This window comes from Elephantulus edwardii, unplaced genomic scaffold (assembly GCF_000299155.1).
Source record: "Elephantulus edwardii isolate Elephantulus edwardi_28Jun2011 unplaced genomic scaffold, EleEdw1.0 scaffold00006, whole genome shotgun sequence".
NCBI classification, from domain to species: domain Eukaryota; kingdom Metazoa; phylum Chordata; class Mammalia; order Macroscelidea; family Macroscelididae; genus Elephantulus; species Elephantulus edwardii.
Genome location: NW_006399756.1, coordinates 23,953,298 through 23,961,679, shown reverse-complemented (window position 1 = coordinate 23,961,679; position 8,382 = coordinate 23,953,298). Strand labels below are relative to the sequence as shown.

General features: G+C 40.4%; 1 pseudogene; it reads left to right on the top strand.

Annotated features, from left to right (window-relative positions):
- The first annotated feature begins 5,736 nt into the window (after positions 1 to 5,736).
- Positions 5,737 to 7,071, top strand: LOC102868288 (annotated as a pseudogene).
- Positions 7,072 to 8,382: the final 1,311 nt, after the last annotated feature.

The following is an 8,382-nucleotide window of genomic DNA, read 5'->3' as shown; positions in this document are numbered from 1 at the left end:
GTTGGCAAAGAATAAGAACGACACAATGGTCGACCAGAAGAGCAAACCCATCTTTCTTGAAAGAAGTACAGCCAGAATATTCGCTAGGATGGCAAGTCTGTGCCTCACATATTTTGGGCATGTCACCAGGAAGGCTAGTTCCTGATGAAAGCCATCATGATCAGTAAAGCTGAAGGAAGTGGAAGACTCTCAAAAAGCTAGACTGACCCCGTGGTTACAGCAATGGGCTCTCGCACAACAGCAACCGCGAGGTTGGCACAGGATCAAGCAGTACTGCTATTGTGCATAAGGTTGCTATGAGGCAGTTTTAGGGGCTCTAACCACAGGGACAAGGTCCAGGAGCTCCTAATTTATTTTGGCAAGACACAATTCACCCATAAGTGAAATGAAGACATTCTAAATAGATTAGGTGATAGTCCAGATTCTTCTTTGGCAATTGTTGTTATCTGCCATAGAGTTGCTTGTGCCTCAGCGATGCTATGTACAAGAACCCTCAACCCTGCTCTGTCCTGTGCCAATCTTATTGTCTCTGACACACCATCTCATCGAGGGTTTTCCTGTAAAGCAGATTTTGAACCCAGAATATTTTTATTTTAAGCCTGATACTCTCATCAAGTACTTTTCTGCTAACACACCATCATGTTCATTTTTATTAACCATCAGATTCTAATGCTAATCCAAATCCTTTGCTTCAAGCCAAATCTGGCTTGTTGCTTGCTCTTATGAATAAAGTTTTGTTAGAACACAGCCATACCCATTCATTTACATATTATCATTGGCTACTGTCATAGCCAATTCAAATAGTTACAGAGAGACTATGTGACTCATACAATCTATTTCCTATCTAGCCTTCTATTTAAAAAGTTTTCCACCTCTGATATACATCAATGATTCTTAACTCCAGTATGCATAGAATAATCTATCTTTGGGGCCAATATCTAGGTATCCGTATTAAGTAGGTATGGAGACTAAGCATCGATGTTTTTGTAATTACCTCTGAGGGGATGTCAAAGTGAAATCAGGCTCAATACCACTGACTAGGAATTATCTTTGCAAATTGGCTCTGACAACAAGTGAAGCCACTAGATTCAAATTAGAAAATATGACCAAATCATAATCTAGAATTTTATATCATGTCTGGTTGGTAAAGACACTGGCCTGATTTGCTCAGTGATTGCTCAAGATTTGCAATGTATGGGTACTAATTTTCTGGCTCTGATAACAAAGTCATTGGAAAGGAGAGAAGCCTTTTGGTAAATTCCAGGGTGGTTCTAAATACCTGCTTCATTTCTCCAAACAAAATCACATTTTTCCCCCTCAAAGGCAGTTAATTAGAGGATCATTTGTGCCTAGATTGGAAGCTTCACTTGCTGAAAAATAGAGAGTGCCTCTTATATTTAACACAATTGAAACAAGTGGAACACAACGTTAGTGCACTTGTTTTGCCAATTATCTTCATAATCGGCTTATAATTATAAAGGTTGTTGTCGTGTCTATCTCGGTACAGGATTCCTCAATAGCGGCCCCGCCCCTCCAGACACTCCATCTCATATTTGTGTTGACAGGTTTATAAATCATCCACTCAACATATTAGTGACTGTGCCTGTGTGTAAGGGCGAGAGAGATGGAGAGGCACACACCAGACGGGAAAGCGCACAAGTACTGCAGGATTAATTTCTGTAGCTTGGGTCCTAATTCTAGAGCAGTTGTGGTGGTCTCGTTGTATGGTAGAAAGAAGCACCAGGAGTGATTCATTTGTGAAGATGATTTCTCTGCTGCTTTCCTACTCACCCCTCTCTTTAAATATATTTCCACCCAAACTCACTCGCAGGTTTGGAGAGCTCTTTGGAAGGTAAACCACTACAAACAGTTTCCAGAATACTGCATCATCAGAGTTTGAACCAGTGGGTGGTGTTAGGATGAACAATGAAAAGGTAGCTGGGTACAGCAGGGTATTTGTGTGCAACTATTGATTTTAAATGGATTGACACAGTGACTATAGCAACGGGCCCAAGTATGTTAGAGATTATGAGGATGGTACAGCATAGGACAGAGTTCAGATTTGTTAATAGTGTTGCTATGAATGTGTTTAACTTGACTGCATTTAACAACAACATTGATCATAAAAAACTTCACTTCCTTTGAGTTGATTATACCATGTGGTGACTACCTGTTGGGTTTCCAAGCCTACTGAAATCTTTATAGTAGAAGTCTACACATTTCCAGATCTGAGTAACTGGTGACCTTGAACTTCTGACCTTTTGCCTAACAGCAATGCCACTTCAAATCCCTTCAGGAGAATCGTGAAGAAAAGCCCTAGTGATGTGTTTCTATGAAGGTCACAGCTTAGGAACTCCTAGGAACACAGTCTTACTCTGAAACATACATGTTTCTCTGGGTAGAAATTACGGAGATGGCAGCCTCAGCAGCTGATGTTTTTATAGTAGACAATGAAGAACACAGAAAACTCCCCTACTATTCCATCACTCTTTCTGTGAAAATACAGGCAGTTATAGATTGATACAGTGACTCCAAGTATGTTGGAGTTCATGAGACTGGCACAACATAGGGTATCAATGAGTTCATAGCGGACCCAATGACACTTAACGAGGTGGCTAAGACTATATCTCCAAGATCCTGACAGGAAGATGAATCTGGTGTCACACTAGAGAGAGATGAGGATATAATGATAATGGGGGAAATGTTACTAGAAATAGTGAGAGAAGGTACTCTGTCCTTTTTTGTTTGTTTGTTTGTTTATTTCCCAATTTCTACTGACTTGTGTTTTTGAAGAGTGTTGAAGATCCAATGGACTGCCAAAAGAACAAAAAGATAGGTCTTGGAGAAGGTGCAATCAGGGTGCTCCTTGGAGGCAAGGACGATGAAGTTTCATCTTAAAACTTTGGGGCATGTTGTGAGGAGAGGTTATTACTTAAAGAAGGGCATCGTGCTTGGGAAGGTGGAGAGGCAGTAAACAGGGGAAGATATTGGCCACATAAGTAGAACAACGTGAACTTGGCCTCTATAGGATTGAATCAAGCCTCATGCTCATGTTCTTATTTCCTAATACTTAGTGCTGCCTCATGTCTGCACATTGAACACATAGAAAGAAGAATGTATTCATAAAATTACAGCTACAGAAAATAAATGCAAGAGCTATGCAATGCCATTTGAGCAACTATCACCAAAGGATGAATTTCTCATTTCTATTCTTCTTGATCTTAGTCTAAACAAGGGTTTATGTGAAACCTGATCCTCCTCTTCCTCAAATCACAGCCAGAAAACGATCCACCACAGAATACAATGCAGCTTATCCATGGCTCTTAGAAACTAATGATAAAAACAGAACAAACTTGTAACTCAGGTGGGAAATAGCATGGTTATTGTTGTTATGGGCCATCAAGTCATCTGTGACTCATAGCGACCTTATGTACAACAGCCCTAAACTCCGCCCTATCCTGTACCAACCTCACCATCTCTGACACACCTGCCCAGCCACTGAATCAATCCATCTCATCAAAGGTCTTCCTCTCCTGCGCTGCCCTTCCACCCTCCCAAGTATGACGTCCCTCTCCAAGCACTGGTCCCTCCTTGCAACATGTCCAAAGTTTGTCAGACAAAGCTTCAGAATCCTTGCCTCCGAGGAGCAACCCGATGTCACCCTCTCCAGGACAAACCTGTTCATTTTCCTAGCAGTCCCTGGTATGTATATTCAATACTCTTCTCCAACACCACATGGTAGGAAGAGATAAACTTTGGCCAACTGTGTTCTGAATTTTTTTTTAATATGAAAACTGTAAACAAGACTGGATATAGTAAATAGCCAGAAGTGTTCATAAATATTTTGGAATAGTTTTAGGGAAGTCCATTCGGCATCAGAGCCTCTGTAAGATGCAGTGATTGCATAAACACAATTTGCACAATGCCCTGCATTATTATTATTTCTTAGGCAGAACATTTTGCAGAGATTGGCTGTGCATTAACACATTGTAAAGCAGATGGTCATCATCATTGTAAGAACATCAAGAGTTACTCCTGGCCTCAACTTCTTTTAGAAACTACAAATCACACATCTTTCTAGTCTGGCAATTTAAGTGCAAACGGCATCTTTTAAAATTTCTTTTCTAAAAAATAAATCAGAATATAATCTGAGTGGATAATAAAAAAAATCCATCAATCTCTCCAAGTTGGGAGACATAGAAGGGAATCTGGATGAAATTCAGTTTGGGTTTTATCATTACAATGATTATTTCAAATCTGACTAACTTAGTGATAATCACAGATCAGATTGTTGAATGAACATTGTGAAGTGGAATGCAATTATTAGGTCACTGTGGTGCACAGCTGTTTGCATGTTAACAATAAATTACTGCAATTTTCCACCAATTTGGAGGCTGCTTCCTGTGTATAACTATTTCTATGATTCGTTTTAGTTTTTAAAACATCAAAATCTGCAACCACTAATGTATCTGAAAGAGCATATCCATAGAATTTATTCTTCAAAATGGTTTTCCAGTCACGGAACTTGACTATGACATTTGTATGAGGGATGCAAATAGGGCCTATGCACAAAGGGAGTGGATCCCCAAACCACAAGGGGATTCTCACCAATTCACAAGGGGATTCTCACCAATTCACAAGGGGATTCTCACCAAGCCACAAGTGAAGTCTCACCAATCCACCAGAGGACTGGCTAGTCTCGTCATTAAATTGAGTTATTCCAGCAGCAGAGAAAGTCTCTGACCACCAGCAAAGGAGAAGTAGTGACAGTGAATGCAGTGGACACCCTTCAGGTCCAGACATTCTTGCTTCAGCTCGACTTATAGCAACAGCAGCAGCAATGGCTAAAGCGGAGAACCAGAGAGCCAATATAAGATGGATCTGACCTTGGAACTGCTTCTGCCCCACTCCCCAAACCCAGGCAGAACCAGAGGTAAGCTAAGAGTCTTTGCCAAAGTTTATTGGACAACTTGTGGTGGGTGGATGGGGTAAGCCAACAGTGTTAGGACTGAGAAATTTTTAACATAGACCTTAATCCTTGAGGCTCAAGGCTGAAGTGCCTATGAGCACACTTCAGAAGTTTTTCTTACTGTATTCTCCTATTAACCTGGATGATAAACATTGAACTTCCCTAATATGGTTCTGTATGGTCTATAAACTCTTGCATTGGTTTTTGGATCCAGTAAAGCAGTAAGATGGGTATTGAGATGAGTAGAAAAAGGTACCGGAACATGGGGAACATGTCTGACCTCCTTAGAATTAGTTTTGTGCTACTGATTCAGTTGCTGAGGACAGTTCCCTTTTGTGAAATTGGTAAAAGTCAGATATGGCTGTCCTCATGTGGCCCTTGCCATTTTTACAACATTCCAAAACAGAATTTGTTTTGAAATCCTTAATCCTGCCAATTCCCAGTTGACGGTTTTAGAAAAAGTTACTTAATGTTTCTGACAAGGTTTCATATATTAAACACTATTACCTACTGATTATTATTCAATCAATCAATCAATCACTAATGACTGTCGAGTCCGAACCCCCTGATAGCTGACTCTCCAGCTGCATTTTCAGAGGGTTTAAAGCTCTTTGGAGTGGATTGCCTTTCTTTCTGCCACCTGTGGAGTTGAACCAGCAGAGAGGCACTGCCTTTGCATAAATAACACGTTCCTTAAAGACTACAGCTCTAAGTCACCAGAGCTCTCTCAACTTTGTTAAGACTGGAGACAGTGTAAAGAAAGCAAAATGGAGGGGTGTGTGTCAAACCTGGCCTTCAATGGGGAGCTGGGCAAGTTGAAGGAGTTCATCCTGGCCAATAAATCTCTGGCTAGTCAAATGGATCAAGACAACAGAACTGCATTGCACTGGACACGCTCCACAGGACATGCAGAAATAGTGACATTCTTGCTGCAACTTGGAGCGTCAGTGATGATAAAGTCAATGCAGGTTGGTCCTCTCTTCATGTTGCTGCTTCTGCTGGCTGAGATAAAAGTGTAAAAGCCCTTTTGGGAAAAGGTGCTACAAGCCAAAATGGCTGGACGCCCCGCCCCTGTGAAGCTTCCAAGAAAAAGCTTGAGGTTGCTGTCATGTTACTAGAAAGTACAGATGACCCAGAAGCTAAGGACCACTTTGAGGCTACAGTATTGCACCAGGTGGCTGCCAAGAGTAACTTGAAGATGATTCATATACTTCTGTACTACAGAGCATCCACAAATACACAAGTCATTGTGGCTAACGCTTCTCTGATGAGGAGAAAATGGAAGAAGCAAAACTACTAATGTCCCAAGGGGCAATTATGTACATGGAGAACAAAGAAGAAAAGACTCTCCTACAAGTGACTTTGAAGAGTCATATAAACATGTTGAATACGTTTCCTGCTGAAGTACTTTTCGCTCAAAGATTACAACTTGTTTTCAAGGTACTGAAAAACTGTTGTATAATTTTTATTGAATTTCATTAATTCTAAGTAAGTGACTTGGTGACAGATTTGAGTCTTAAGTACCTCCTAGCCCCTCCTTATAAGCTCTGGTGACCTAGTGGAAAGAATCCCCACTGCAATCCTGAAGGCACACAGTTCAAATCCGCCAGCTGCTTCCCGGGAGAAGGATGAACAATCTCCTCCCCTGTGATTCGTTGCCTCTGAAAACTCGCTGGAGGTTCAATTATGGATCAGTTCCAACTCTATGGTAAACAACAAGAACCACCCATCTCGTAGGGAGCTCTGATGGCCTAGTGGCCAAAAACTGCACTGTAATCCTTAAAACAAGGTTCGAATCCACCAGCTGCTCTGTGGGAGAAGGATGGACAATCTCCTCCTATGCACTTAGGAAAACTGCTGGAGGGCTCCAACTGGATCATACACTCCAACAACAACCAGCCCTCCTGTACACCACCAGTAATGCCACGCCAGGATTTTTACCAAATTATTTTGAGTTGATTTTAGAAGATTCTTCTGTTAACTATATCTTGTTTTTTTTTTTTTTAAGCTTATGGTAAAATTTTGCTATTTCAATTGTAAGTTTTCATTTGCTCTTATAGGAGAAATATTTACATATTTTTGTGGACCAAATTCTAGATTGAGAGGCACATAATCTAAGTCTGGCATTCACTAACACTAAAATAAATAATAGCCCATGTTAAACAACATTGTTAGCTTGGTAATATTTGGTAAGAAGCTCTAGTGACCTAGAAGGTAAGGATAGCCACAGGCAACCCAAAGGCAGATGGTTCAAATCCACTAATTGTTCAGAGGGAAAAGGATAGGTCTCCATCCCACATACTTTGGTCACATGGCCAGGAGGGACCGGTCCTTGGAGAAGGACACCATGCTCAGAAGGGTGGAGGGACAGTGCAGGAGAGGAAGACCCTGAATGAGTTGGATTGATGCAGTAACTGGGGTAATAGGAGTAAGGTGTGTCAGAGTCAGTAAGACTGACTCAGGATAGGGCAGGCTTGAGAGCTGTTGTACATAGTGTCACTACGAATCGCAGGCAACTCGACTGTACATAACAACAGCAACAACCATCTTCACTTCTGACTTTAAAAAAAGGTTTAAGTATTCAGAAGGGAAGCTCTTTGGCCTGTCTGTAGGGAGTCGCTCTTCTTAACCAAATTCAGGGCTTCTCTAGAGGTTCTCTATGAGAGAAAGGTGGACAATTTCCTCTCTTGAATTTTACTGTCTCTGGGTCAGGTATGAGTGGGTTCTGACTCTAAGGCAATAAGTGAAATGTTTTGTGAAAGAATAAAATAATTTATCTATATTGGTTCTCATCACCCTAAATAACTCACATCACTTTAGTCCCAGCAAAAATGTTTAAGTTCATTATTTATACACTTCTCTGCTATGTGTATTAGTTCTTAAGAGAAAGATAATTTTCTGAAAGGTATTTGGACTTTATATAAAGAAAAAAATTAATTTTTCTGGTAGGTATTTGGACCTTAAAACCAAATTACTCATGGTTCTCTCGTAAGCTTAGACTTTAGACTTGAAAAACGAGTTTTGGCACTGGTGTGGGTATTGTTAACGCCTGCCAAGTAATGCTACTGGCCTCAAAATATATTACTGTTTGCCTATGTGAATCATCTCTACATGTTTGTTGAGAGAACAGTGCCTACCTGAAATGCTGCAGTTTCATGAAATCATTTTAAAATAATACATTCTGGGAGAAAAAGGGATATATATCAGTGAAACAGGGATCCTCTGGCTTGAAGATTTAAGCAGTCAAGTCCCATAATCAATGGGTTTTATAGCTTATAATGGATACATTCATCTTTCACTTATGTAACCTGAGTAGCTAAAAGCTTTTGATAATTTTCTCATTAGAAAATTTAGTTGTTTAAAGACAAATTGTTTTCTTAAATTGATGAAGGTAATTCTATAATTCACAGTTC